General features: G+C 45.4%; 1 pseudogene; it reads right to left on the bottom strand.

Moving 5' to 3' along the window:
• LOC111527456 overlaps window positions 1-9,273 on the bottom strand; it is a 44,955-nt pseudogene extending 35,682 nt beyond the window's left edge.
• Window positions 9,274-12,825: the final 3,552 nt, after the last annotated feature.

The raw sequence follows: 12,825 nt of genomic DNA, 5'->3' as shown, positions 1-12,825 counted from the left end.
AAAATCATCTGCATTTATTTTGGTGTAGTAAAGAACCCTAACAAGACAAAATAAAGTTCTCATAAAGCTACAATGTTCTTGATAGGAGAAAGAAAGAAAGAACCCAATGTAGACATAAAACTACTATACTCATTGGGGAACATGAAAAAAAATAAAGCGATCAGAACAGCAACTTTCACAAAGAGAGTTTTACAGCTCCATATTAACATTAATCATTCTTCAAAAACAAGTTGCTCCAATTTCTTGTAGATTTCCAAATGTCCTAATGCATGGTCTCTGGCATTCTAAATTGCTTATTAAACACTTCAGAATATACTTCTGGAAATAGCTATAATGAAATAGGGTAAGTGCAACAATTATTTCAGTACCTAGAATCTACTTTATCACATGCACACACTCTAGACACATGTGTTTCAGAATATGATCATTGCTTTTACTTTTCAAAAGTCCACTGGTATAATTTTGTCTATAACATTTGTTTCTGACACGTAAAAATTTGAGATCCCAAGAGGCAGATTCCCAGAATAAATAAGGCTTAGCCAGTGATGCCCCCGACTGTGACAATGTCAGCCCATTCTAACACAATGTTAGAATTACAAACACAAACGCATGCGATGTGCAGAGCATCACAGTGCTGGGTGCGCTGACATCCAAAACTCGAGGAATTACACAGTTTAGCAAAGAGAATGTTTTTACCTAAGATCCAGGTATTCAAAATAATTTCTCCAATCTGCTCTAGCCTGTTATTATGTATGTATTCTGTTGTAAATGAGAAACAGGACTTATTTTCTCCAGAATAATAGAACCATAGTGACACTGAAAGTAAGCCCAGATTCTTTCTTTCTTTTTCTTTCTTTCCCTTTCTTTTTCTTTCTTCCTTTTTTCTTTTCTTCTCCCCCTCCTTCTTCTTTGTCTTCTTCTTCTCCTTCTTCCTCTTCCTCCTCCTCCTTCTGCTTCTTTCTCTTCTTCTCTCTTCTTCTTCCTCCTCTTCTTCCTCTTCCTCTTCTTCTCTCTCCTTCTTCTCCTGCTCCTTCTTCCTCTTCCCCCTCCTCCTACTCCTTTCTTTCTTCCTCTTCCTCTTCTCTCTCCTCCTTCTTCGTCTTCTTCTCCTTCTTCCTCTTCCTCCTCCTCCTCCTTCTGCTGCTTCTTTCTTCCCCTTCCTCTTCTCTCTTCCTCTCCTTCTCCTCCTTCTTCTTCTGTTTTTTTGAGACAGTGTCCCACTCTGTCACCCAGGCTGAACTGCAGTCGCAGATCAGCGCTCACTGCAGCCTCCAACTCTTGGACTCAAGTGATCCTTCTGCCTCATCCTCCTGAGTAGCTGAGACTATAGGCATGCACCACCATGCCCAGCTAAATTCTTTTGTATTTTTTGTAGAGATGGGGTTTCCCCATGTTGCCCAAGCTGGTCTTGAACTCTTGGGCTCAAGTGATCTGCCCACCTTGGCCTCCCAAAGTGCTGAAACTACAGGCATGAGCCACTGCGCCCAGCCTATCATTATTATTAATGATTATTTAAAAGACCAAGATTTCCGCTGGGCGTGGTGGCTCACACCTGTAATCCCAGCACTTTGGGAGCCCGAGGCGGGTGGATCGCGAGGTCAGGAGATGGAGACCATCCTGGCTAACATGGTGAAAACCCGTCTCTGCTAAAAATACAAAAAAAATAGCCGGGTGTGGTGGCGGCACCTGTAGTCCCAGCTACTCGGGAGGCTGAGGCAGGAGAATGGCGTGAAACTGGGAGGCAGAGTTTGCAGTGAGCTGAGATCACGATCATGCCACTGCACTCCAGCCTGGGTGACAGAATGAGACTCCATCTCAAAAAAGAAAAAAAAAAAAAGACCAAGTTTTCCTTTCAGGGTCCGCTTTTTCTTTGTATTTTAAACTTAGGATAGCATTTCTAGTATCATTTTTTAAACCACCAAAGCTAGTTTTCGGAATCTCCTATATCATTTCTAATCATTTATTCATTATTTCACAGTGTAATTTGAGAGTTTTTTGGGCTGAGAATATGGCTCTAAAGGACTGATGATATCAATTATTCAGGAGTACAGAATGTTACCATTCTCGATTCGGTTATCCCCTTCACACTCTAATTTCCACATAGATATTAATAGCACTATTTGAAGTAGAGGAAAAATGAATCAGTGAGTAGCATTCCTTCAGAATTCTGTGGCAAGCCTAAAAAAAAATCACATTTACAAAAACAGAGTTAATCATTACCCTCTTAATGTATGTCAATACCTTCCTGTAATGGTCTGAATTAACATGCTTTGCAAAGTGATCAGTTTACCAAAACAATTATGATTTTCCTGGCCGGGCACAGTGGCCACGCCTGTGATCCCCGCACTTTGGGAGGCCAAGGCAGACAGAACACAAGGTCAGGAGATTGAGACCATCCTGGCTAACATGGTGAAACCCCGTCTCTACCAAAAATACAAAAAATTAGCTGGGCATGGTGGCGGGCACCTGTGGTCCCAGCTACTTGGGAGGCTGAGGCAGGAGAATGGCATGAACCTGGGAGGCGGGGCTTGCAGTAAGCCAAGATCTCACCACTGCACTCTAGCCTGGGCGACACAGCAAGACTGTGTCTCAAAAATATACATATATATACATATGATTTTCCTGCATTCATATGAAATATTTTAACACACCATTTTATGCGTGTGCGCGCTCATATATGTATACATACACACTAAGCAACAAGCTAGAATTCTTTTTTTTTTTTTTTTTTTTTTGAGATGGAGTCTCACTCCATCACCCAGTCTGGAGCACAGTTGCACCAATCTCTGCTCATGGCAAACTCTGCCGCGCGGGTTCAAGCAATTTTCCTGCCTTAGCCTCCTGAGTAGCTGGGATTACAGGCACGTGGCCCCACACCTGGTTAATTTTTTTGCTTTTTTTCTGTTGAGATGGAGTCTCACTTTTGTCACCTAGGCTGGAGTGCAATGGCATAATCTGAGCTCACTGCAACCTCCACCTTCCGGGTTCAACGGGTTCAAATGCTTTTCCTGCCTCAGCTCCCGAGAAGCTTGGATTACAGATCCCCACCACCACGCCCAGCTAATTTTTTTAATATTTTTAGTATAGCAGGAGGAACCACAGACAAAACTCCTCAGACACTGGATTAAAGAAAGAAGAGGTTTTTTATTCGGCTGGGAGCGTCAGCAGATTCGCGTCTTAAGAGCCGAGCTCCCCGAGAAAGAAATACTTGGCATTTTTAAAGGGGTCCTTTTAAATACTTGGCCTTTTTACAACTTTAAGGGGTCCACGTGAAAGGGTCATGATAAATCGAGCAAGCGTGGGAAACGTGACTGGGGGCTACATGCATCAGCTAACAGAACAGAAAGTTTTACAATGCTGTTTTCATACAGTGTCTGGAATTTACAGATAACACAAGTAATTTAGGTCAGGGTTTGATGTTATTATTATTACTTTGTTTAACTCCTAGGGCTGGGTGGTGGTGCCAAGGTTGTCTGGCTATTTATCTTTTGTTTCTTTCTCTCTTTCCTCCTGTCTTGTGAACTAGGCAAGGTGGGGGGCGGAGGGCAGCAGGAGTAGTACTGGTCTCCTTCCTTATTCCCCCGCTTTGAGAATTTTTACTAATTAGTGGGAGTTCTCACTTTTATTTTTATTTTCTGAGTCTCTTTGCAAGACAGAGCGATAGTGTTTTATGTAATACACTTGTGCTGAAGTTTTCTGAGGAACCCATGGTAGCTACAAAACCTTTTCTCATTTGAAGGAACAAGTGTAATACACAGGGGAGCAGCAAGCAACTTTCTATTACCACTAATATACTTATAATGAGGGTTTTAAATTTTTATAGCTGGAAACTATTTTCTAAATGAAGACCTAGGATCAAACCTGTGTTAAACCTGTACAGGCACATGTATCAACTTTGTCATGTCCCAAGCAGGTTAGTTTTGTCACTGGGTCTGAAAAGCTTTTTCTTAGCGAGTAACACGGTATTTTTTAATAACAGAAGTTTTTAAGAGCCAGATGCTTGAACTTGTGGCATCTGTTTGGGGAAAAAGTTAAAGTTATCTTGAGGCATTAACTCTTTTGCTTTTCAAGGCCATTGGTCTCTTATGTTAGCCTTTTTATAAACATAACATGAAGAAACATCCAGGCTGCCAGCAATGTTTTCAGCCAACTGACCAAATAGGCTTTTTCTGTTTTTGCTAAAGGAAGAGGTTCTGGTAACTTCTGGTTTATATGTTTAAAGAATGGCTGTAAGACTCGGAATTGTTGCTGGGCTGGACGGGTCTGGGTTTCCTAAGTAGTATGTGTACAGTGGGGACACCTTATACAGGTGTTTCTTCTAGCACGGTTATGGGGGGTAACAACAACAAAACAATGTACAGCAAGGACAAAAGAGGTCCTTACCTGGGAAAAAGGTTGAATACAGCAGCAGAACAATAGGGAAACAGTTAGTATTGCAGGAAAACTATTAAGATTTTTAACTACATTTACTTGCTGGATGAGTCCTCAAACTTCAGCCGTGCATAGACTGGTCAGCCTCCAGAGTGACCAGGGCAGGGCTGTTGTCCTCAGCAGCAGCTTGATCTCGTCTCAGGATCAGCCGGGTTGGATGATCTGTGTCCTGCTGGCTGGTCCACTTGTCCTGAGCTGCCAGTGTTAGCTGACTGTGGTGGATCCAAGACAGAACACCTGCAACTTTAACCGCAGTGGGAGTGGACAAGGTTACAGTATAGAGCCCATCCTATATGGGTCCTAGAAAAATTAGGTTTTACTTTAAACAGAGTCACTAGATTTAAAGGGGTGTCAGGCTTATAGGCATTTTTATTTATTTAATTATGAACACTTTGTATGGCTATTTTTAAAGCCTGCATTTGCTTTTTTAAGGTTAATTTCTTTAGTTTCTGGAGGTCACCTTTAATTTGACCTATGATTTGGGAGTGGCCAACTGAACAAAATCTTATAGGGCAAATACCTAGTTTGTTTGGTGGGGGTGCACCTGACTCGGAGGAGGACCATGGGCAAAAACCTGATTTTATCTTAAATGAGCAAACAAGCACTAGCGTGTACCAATAGCCTCCAGCCCGGGGCAGTTCTGTAAAGTCTATAGGCAAGTTTTCACAAGGTATGGCTCTTTTTACTGTTTTAAGTTTCTTAGAGGACGAGTTCTTTTCCCCACGCCCGCCCCCTTTGTAACTCTATTTAGTGGCTTAGCCTTCGGTGAGAAATTGGAATCCAGATATGGCAGAATCTTGCTGCTTTTAACTTCTAATGTGACCATGGGCTCCTGGGAGCCTAACGAGAAGGTGCCGGGTCTGCCCTAGTCTTTACATTCTTCAGCTCCTGTCAGCCTGAACAGATCAGTATTTGGTTCCTCCAAGGTGCGGCAGCCCTTGGCCGATGGCCTCTTTGTCTTGCGGCCTTGGCCATTTCCTTTATTGCCTTTTGAACATTTACCCTTCTAGTGTCCTTTCTTTTTGCATCTCACACATTAATCTCTCTCTTGCCTTGTCCGGCTCTTGAATCCTTGCCTAACTTGACTTCTTTCATATCTACATCCTCGTCCATGTCCTCTTACATTGCTAATTTTTTTTTACACTTACTTTTAGTCTTTCTTTCTCTTTTGTTCTTTTCCAGTTTTGTTTCTTGGTTACAGTTAACATACACCTTGGTGACCACTTTTATAGACTAGGTGGTATTCGTGCCTGCAGCTTCTGCTTGATGTTACCATGGGCTTGCTTTGCAAATGAAGTATTCACTATATACTGATTTTCAGCAGCCTCAGGGTTAAATGGGGTGTAAAGCCAGAATGCTTTACAGAGTCTCTTATAAAACTGACTTAGGCTTTTGTCAGCTCCTTGAAGCATCTTTGAAACCTTTTGTTATATTACTTGCTTTTTTCTACCAACTCTTAGCCGCTGCAGAAGTGCTTTTCAGTACCTCTGCAAACGCTGAAACTGAGTTGCATTCTCTGGGTGTTTTTTTTCCCTTTTTTCTACAGTTTAACAGGCTCTTTTCTTTATATAATTCTTTATACACTTGGACGGTTAAACAGGCATACCGAGAGTCAGTGTCAATGTTTAGTCTTACCTTCACTGAGTTCTAAGGCCCGAATTAAAGCAATAAGCTCAGCTTAACAACAGTGTCCAGGGTTACCACCGCATACTCTGCACATCTCTCTCCTTGTGGGTTGATGAAGCTGTTCCCGTCCACGTATAGCTCCTAGTCTACTGATGCCCAAGGCTGGTCCCGGAGGTCAGGTCTGCTAGAGTACACTTGAGTCCAACACCTCTACACAGTCATGCTCGACAGGGCTCTAGCTGCCGGGAGCAAGGTGGCGGGTTCAGGGTGTTTCCAGTTTAGTAGATCGATGGTTAAAAAGGGCTGGTAGGTGAAAGTCTGTTGCCCCTCACTCCCCGGTTGTGGGCCTGGTCATTGTAATAGACAGGTCCTCGCGTCTCCCCGAGAGGCATTTGCATAGCTCGAGCAAGACCAGATCTGAGACGGCCACTTAACTATCTTGACTTCCTTCCTTGGCCTATTGAGACCTGGGGCGTGTTAGCTCCTGAATCTCGTTTCCGAGGGGGCTGTTGGCCTCAGTAAAGCAGGGTAGGCTGGGACATATGGAGAAAGAATTTCTATGATCTCTGGCGGCTCCCGCAAAACTGACTTATCCTGCTGTTTCTGGGACTCCCTTTTCAACTCTGTGTCTGCTGCTCTTACTTTTACTTTCAGCTTTTTTGCAATAAGCTGTTAAACAGGGCTAAATTTATGCTGGTTTTGTCTATATTATATTTAACCATGAGTCAATATAAAGGAATTTGATCTAGGTACACTGGCTGTCCTCCGACCCCTGTCACCACCTTAAATACATGGCCAGTTGTTCCCTGTCTATAGTTCCTTTGGTGGGCCATCCAACACCAACAGAGAGCAATTCTAATTTACACAGAGATCTTAACCTCTAGGGGGTTAACTTAACTCTATAATCTCCTGCAAAACCTTTTTTAAGGTTCTGTAACATGCATTTTAATAGAGTAAGTTTTGATGATTTGATGACTTTCATTTTTTTGAAATTTTTCTTTTTGAAATGTTTTAACACAGTTCCTAGCAGAGTAGGCTTACTTTGTGTCTGACCTATTTTTTTCTCGAGACAAAACAACATTTACATACAAGAAAGAAAGGGTAAAAGGTCACTCATTCATCTAAGTTACACTAAATTAAAATCAAAACTAAAACCAAAGTGTTGTTAAAGCCACACCTGTTCGTCAAGCAATTTAAGCCAAGCCAAAATCAGAACCAAAACCAAAGTGCCAATAAAGGCACGCCTGTTTATCAAGCAATTCAAGTCAAGTCAAAATTAAAACCAAAGTATCAAGCAGTTAATTCAAGTCAAGTCAAAAACAAAAACCAAAGTATCAAGCAATTAATTCAAGTCAAGTCAAAAACAAAAACCAAAGTATCAAGCAATGAATTCAAGTCAAGTCAAAAACAAAAACCAAAGCCTGGCTAATTTTTTGTAGTTTTAGTAGAGATGGGGTTTCACCATGTTGGTCAGGCTGGTCTCAAACTCCTGACCTCAGGTGATTCACCCACCTCGGCCTCCCAAAGTGCTGGAATTACAGGCGTGAGCCACCACGCCCAGCCCTGTTCTCTTGTATGTCAGTTACCCCTCCATGAGGCTGCTAAACATCCTCCCAGCACACACAAACACAGACACACACCTGCACGCCCTCACGCAGTTTGCAAGGCAGTGGTTGAAGTTACATTTTAATCCCTCAAGCGTACTCACCTCGCTCTCCAAACCTGCCCTCTTGCAGGATCTACGGTTCTTCTAAGCGTCCTGGTCACAAGGCAGCTGGATCAACACTCAGAGGTGCAGAGCAGGGCAGAGTGTGGTCCCTGCATCTGTCTCGCCCCCACGATCTTGACACACAGAGACCTTCCCAGGAGCTGTGACTAGAACTTCACAATCTGCAGGGCCCACCCAGGAGCCGCGTCCTCCTCACAGGCAATGAGATCCCCTCCTCTCTCCATCTGTGTGGGAAGATTGGAAACAAAACATAGAGAAGGTGGGAGGAAAACACTGAGGGGGTGGATGGGCCACATCCGAGGGTCCCCAGGACAGAGGGAAACACTGAGGGGGTGGGTGGGCCACACCTGAGCTTACCAAGGTTGGCGGGAAGCACTAAAGGGATGGATGAACCACACCTGAGAGTTCCCAGGGCACACGTAAAAACTACTGGGATAGACCAAACCTGAGAGTCCCCAGCATGAGGTAAACACTAAAGGAATTAATAGACATACCTGAGGGTCTCGAGGATGGAGGTAAAACACTAAGAGGATGGATGAACCACAACGGAGAGTCCCCAGAATAGAGATAAAACACTTTGGGGATCTACCACATCTGAGGGTCCCAAGGCAGAGGTAAACACTAAGGAAATGGATGGACCACACCTGAGGGTTCCCAGGATCGATGTAAACACTAATGGGATGGATTGACCACACCTGAGTCTCGAGGATCACGGAAAAACACTAATGGGATGGATTGACCACACCTGAGGGTCTCCAGGACCGAGGTAAACACTGATGGGATGATGGATGGCACCTGAGGGTCTCTAGGAAAGACGTAAAAACACTAAGATGGATGGATAGATCACACCTGAGCATCCCCAGTACAAGGAACGCACTAATAGGATTGACCACACCTGAGGATCTCCAAAACAGAGGGAAACACTAAGAGGATGGATGGACCACACCTGAGGGTCCTCAGGACAGAGCGAGGGACGGCTGTTGTTGGGATGATAATTCCACATCTTTGGAGAACAAGAATTCCAGGTAGTTCTCTTCTCTCCAAACAGCGTGGTTATGAACTAGCTCTCACTCCAGGAGGCTTTAAAGCTTCAGATAACATCCGTGGTAACAAAGAAAAACAGGCCGGGTGCCACGGCTCACACCTGTAGCCCCAGCACTTTGGGAGGCCACGGTGGGAGGACCACTGAGGCCAGGAGTCAAAAATGTAAAAAAAAAGAAAAAGAAAAATAAATAGTGGCAACTGTCACAACTAACATATTGTTACAAACAAAAATTTATACCAAAGTGAAAACAATCAATTTTTTTTTTTTTTTTTTTTTTTTTTTTTAACCAAAACGATGCCTCAGTCTAGGGAGAGGCGTTTCCTCTCCGGAAGCAGCTGAAGCCCTGAGCTGCTGTCCACAGGCGGACGGACTCTCCAGGAGCCCCCAGTGGGCCTCGGCTCCTCCACGTCAGCTCCTCTCTTGTCTCTCTCTGCTGGTCCATGGGGGCTGCTGCAGCTGGTCAGGTCTCCTGGGAGTGAGAGGGGGCCGTGGGTTCCACCCCAGGGCCCACCTCATCAGCACTGTACTCTCACCATCTGAGCACCGGCCCAGAGGAAAAGGAGAAAGAAAGGGTGATGCTGATCCCCCAAGCAAAATGGAAACGCCTCCACCTCCCACCCACAAAAGCACCCAACAATGGACCCTGGGCACCGGGGGCCTCATAGGGAATTGTTTGCATCACAGTAAAATCTACAAAGTTCCCATGGTGCATGAGTGATTACTTCCTCAACACGGGAATGTCCGGCTGCCCCAAGGAATCTCCGGTAATGTCGAGATCTTTGAATAGGAGCAAGGGATCAAGGCCGATGGCATCTCTGAGGGCCTCAGTTTCCATCCATAATTTGTTAGCACAAAAGCTAGTGTTAAAAATATGTGTTAAAAATCGAGTCCCGGCGGGGCACGGTGGCTCATGCCTGTAATCCCAGCCCTTTGGGAGATCGAGGCGGGCAGATCACTTGAGATCAGGAGTTTGAGACCAGCCTGGCCAACATGGTGAAACCGTTTCTACTAAAAATACAAAAAATAGCGGGGTGTGGTGGCTCATGCCTGTAGTCCCAGCTACTCAGGAGGCTGAGACAGGAAAATTGCTTGAACTGGGAGGCAGAGGTTGCAGTGAGCCAAGATGGCGCCACTGCACTCCAGCCTGGGCAACAGAGTGAGACTCTGTCTAAAAAAAAAAAAAAAGAGTCCCATCTGAGAAAATAAACTGAATATTTAAGTAAATTTCAAATCTTTTTTTGCCACGTGATATTTAGGTGTTTCTACTAACTGACTTGGATGTTAAAGGGCTGTTTTTGTGATCCCAAAGCCATTGCCACTTACTTTTAACAAGCTGGACTTCTGGGGTACTTGTTTTCTCCATGCAGCCTGCTCCCTGCTGCTGGTTCCGAGTCCCTGAATGAAATCTGGGATCTTCATGGCTTACTTACTTATGTTCAGGAAAAAAAGAAAAGAAAATCCTCCAGTCATCTCCAATAACAAGAGGTCTGATTTCAGTCATTAAACTGTGCAGTGTGATATCATAGCCAAATGGCCACACTGCATTGGAGAGCCAAGCATCCTCTTCCAGAACAGCCTGCCTGGGCGCAGGCCACTATGCCCGGCTAATTTTTGTATTTGTAGTAGAGACGGGGTTTCACCATGCTGGCCAGGCTGGTCTCGAACTCCTCGTGATCCCCCCGCCTTGGCCTCCCAAAGTGCTGGGATTACAGGCATGAGCCATCCTGCCGGGCTGCTTTTCTTTTTCAAAGAAGGTTTTCTTTATTTTTGCAATATCATTACTTGTGCTATTGACAAGTACCAAATGCACGCTGTATAACTACATCAAACCCATCCACCTAACAGCCCAATTCAACGTAATCCACTGTTCAGAGCCCTGAATGACATCTTAATAAAGCACCAAAAGTTGTTTCCATAAAGATCTTCAAGGTGTTTGACTCTGAGCACATCTCGTCAGACGCCCATAAAGGAAGCTGACTCTCACCGGGTTCCAGGAATTACGTGGTTACATCCAGAACAGCCCATCTGACAAGTGGCAAATACCTGTGGAAAACCAATTAACCATGCTCCTCAGTTTACCCTGGAGGACGGTGGGGGATGACGCAGTAAGTTTGCTTGGAGCCTGCTTCAAGTTCCAACTTCCTTGGAGTTAGTTCTATTTACAATGTAAAATACGCAAAAATCCACGCTTGTGCATGAAATTCGTGTTTCTTCAGACAATGAGGCTAAGATAACATGGATATGATGGGATGATGCGCTGTTCACAGAGAAATCCCCGTCCAGGGCACACTCAGGCCTGGCGCCCGGCCTGCGCCTCTCCTGACAGGAGGAAGGTTTCTCTGGGTGGTCCCAGGCGGCACAGGTGACCCAGGGCGAGGAGCCTCTGGGGGGCTCAGCGAATCCACAGTCCACTCAAGCTTGTCCTGCGCCTGCAATCCACGCGGTGCCGGGTGGCTGCGCAGGAGCCACATCAAAGTCCCCCCATCCCGCCGAGTGCTTGGGGCTCCCCGCTGCTTTCGAGGTCTACAGAGTGGGTTTCTTTCAAATCACATCCTTTAGCTGGAGGACCCCAGAAAGGCAGAGCTCCCGTCGGGAGTGTGCTGGTCCCAGACGCAGACCTGCTCCCAAATGCTCTGGGGTTGGGGCTTAAGGCCTGGGGATCGCAGGAGCCTGGTTTCCTCACCGCGGTGCTCACAGCCGCTGCCTCTTTCTTCCCCGGGCGCCCAGTCTGAGGCCGCCGTGTCTGTGGACCCGAATCTGAGGCGGAGCTTCCCGAAGGTGGTCTCCGCTCCAAAGTCACTCCTGAGGAGTCTTCTGCATCCTGCCCTTTGTCAGCGCGGGTCCTCATTCCACCGGCCCAGGGCTTTCAGGAGGGGCGGCACTCTCCGGCTGCAGGCGGCCCGGCGCTCGCCCCCCTCGCCCCTCCTCGTCCTGCCTCGCCCCCATCGCCGTCCTCGGCCCCCTCGCTCTCCTCCGGCTTCCCGCCCCTCCCCGGGGCTCTGCGCTTGCGTCCGAGGCGCCCTCTCCGGGGACAACGGGCGGGTGCTCCGCAGGCTGCAGTCAGGGCTGACTTCACCGGGCGAGGACGGGCGAGGCGCTGGGCCGAGAGGTATGTTTGAAACGATTCGCGTATGTGAATCTACTTTTTGAATTGTAAATTGTATGAAACCTAAATACAAATCATGTATTTCTTATGAAAATTTCGTGTCTGAATTAGGAAGTGCTATCAATATAAAATATCAGATTTCAAAAACGTGCAAAAATAGAAGGTGAAATATTTCATTCATGTTTATGTTGATAACATGTTGAAATGACACTACTTAGGACATACTGAATTAAATATATTATTAAAATTCATTGCACATATTTCTCTTTACTTTTTTAAGTGGCTACTACAAACATTAATCATGTGTGTTCTTGCATTACATTTCTACTGGACTGTGTGCTGTACAAGAAAATAGAAAAAGTATAAAAATTATCCAGTTCAGTCCAGACGCAGTGGCTCACGCCTGTAATCCCAACATTCTGGGAGGCTAAGGTGAGTGGATCACGAGCTCAGGAGATCCAGACCGTCCTGGCTAACACAGTGAAACCCTGTCTCTACTAAAAATACAAAAAATTAGCCGGCATGGTGGTGGGCACCTGTAGTCCCAGCTACTCGGGAGGCTGAGGCAGGAGAATGGCATGAACCCGGGAGGTGGAGCTTGCAGTGAACCAAGATCACGCCACTGCACTTCAGCCTGGGCGACAGAGCGAGACTCCGTCTCAAAAAAAAATAAAAGAAAAAGGGCAGTTTCCTACGTAAGCATAATCCATTATCACATTTAACAGAATTTACAGTGATTCCATAATGTTATCTAGAATATCTAGTCCATATTCAAAGTTCCCCAACTAAAAAAATGTCTTTCCCAGCAGATTGCTCTGATCTCATCGGGGTTGTTCTTGGGGTTTACAACAGGTGCTGTTTTAACTTCCTCCTTTCTCCTCTACATTT

The sequence above is a fragment of the Piliocolobus tephrosceles genome, chromosome 4, assembly GCF_002776525.5.
Source record: "Piliocolobus tephrosceles isolate RC106 chromosome 4, ASM277652v3, whole genome shotgun sequence".
In the NCBI taxonomy this organism is placed as follows: Eukaryota; Metazoa; Chordata; class Mammalia; order Primates; family Cercopithecidae; genus Piliocolobus; species Piliocolobus tephrosceles.
This window is presented reverse-complemented; position numbering and strand designations above follow the sequence as displayed.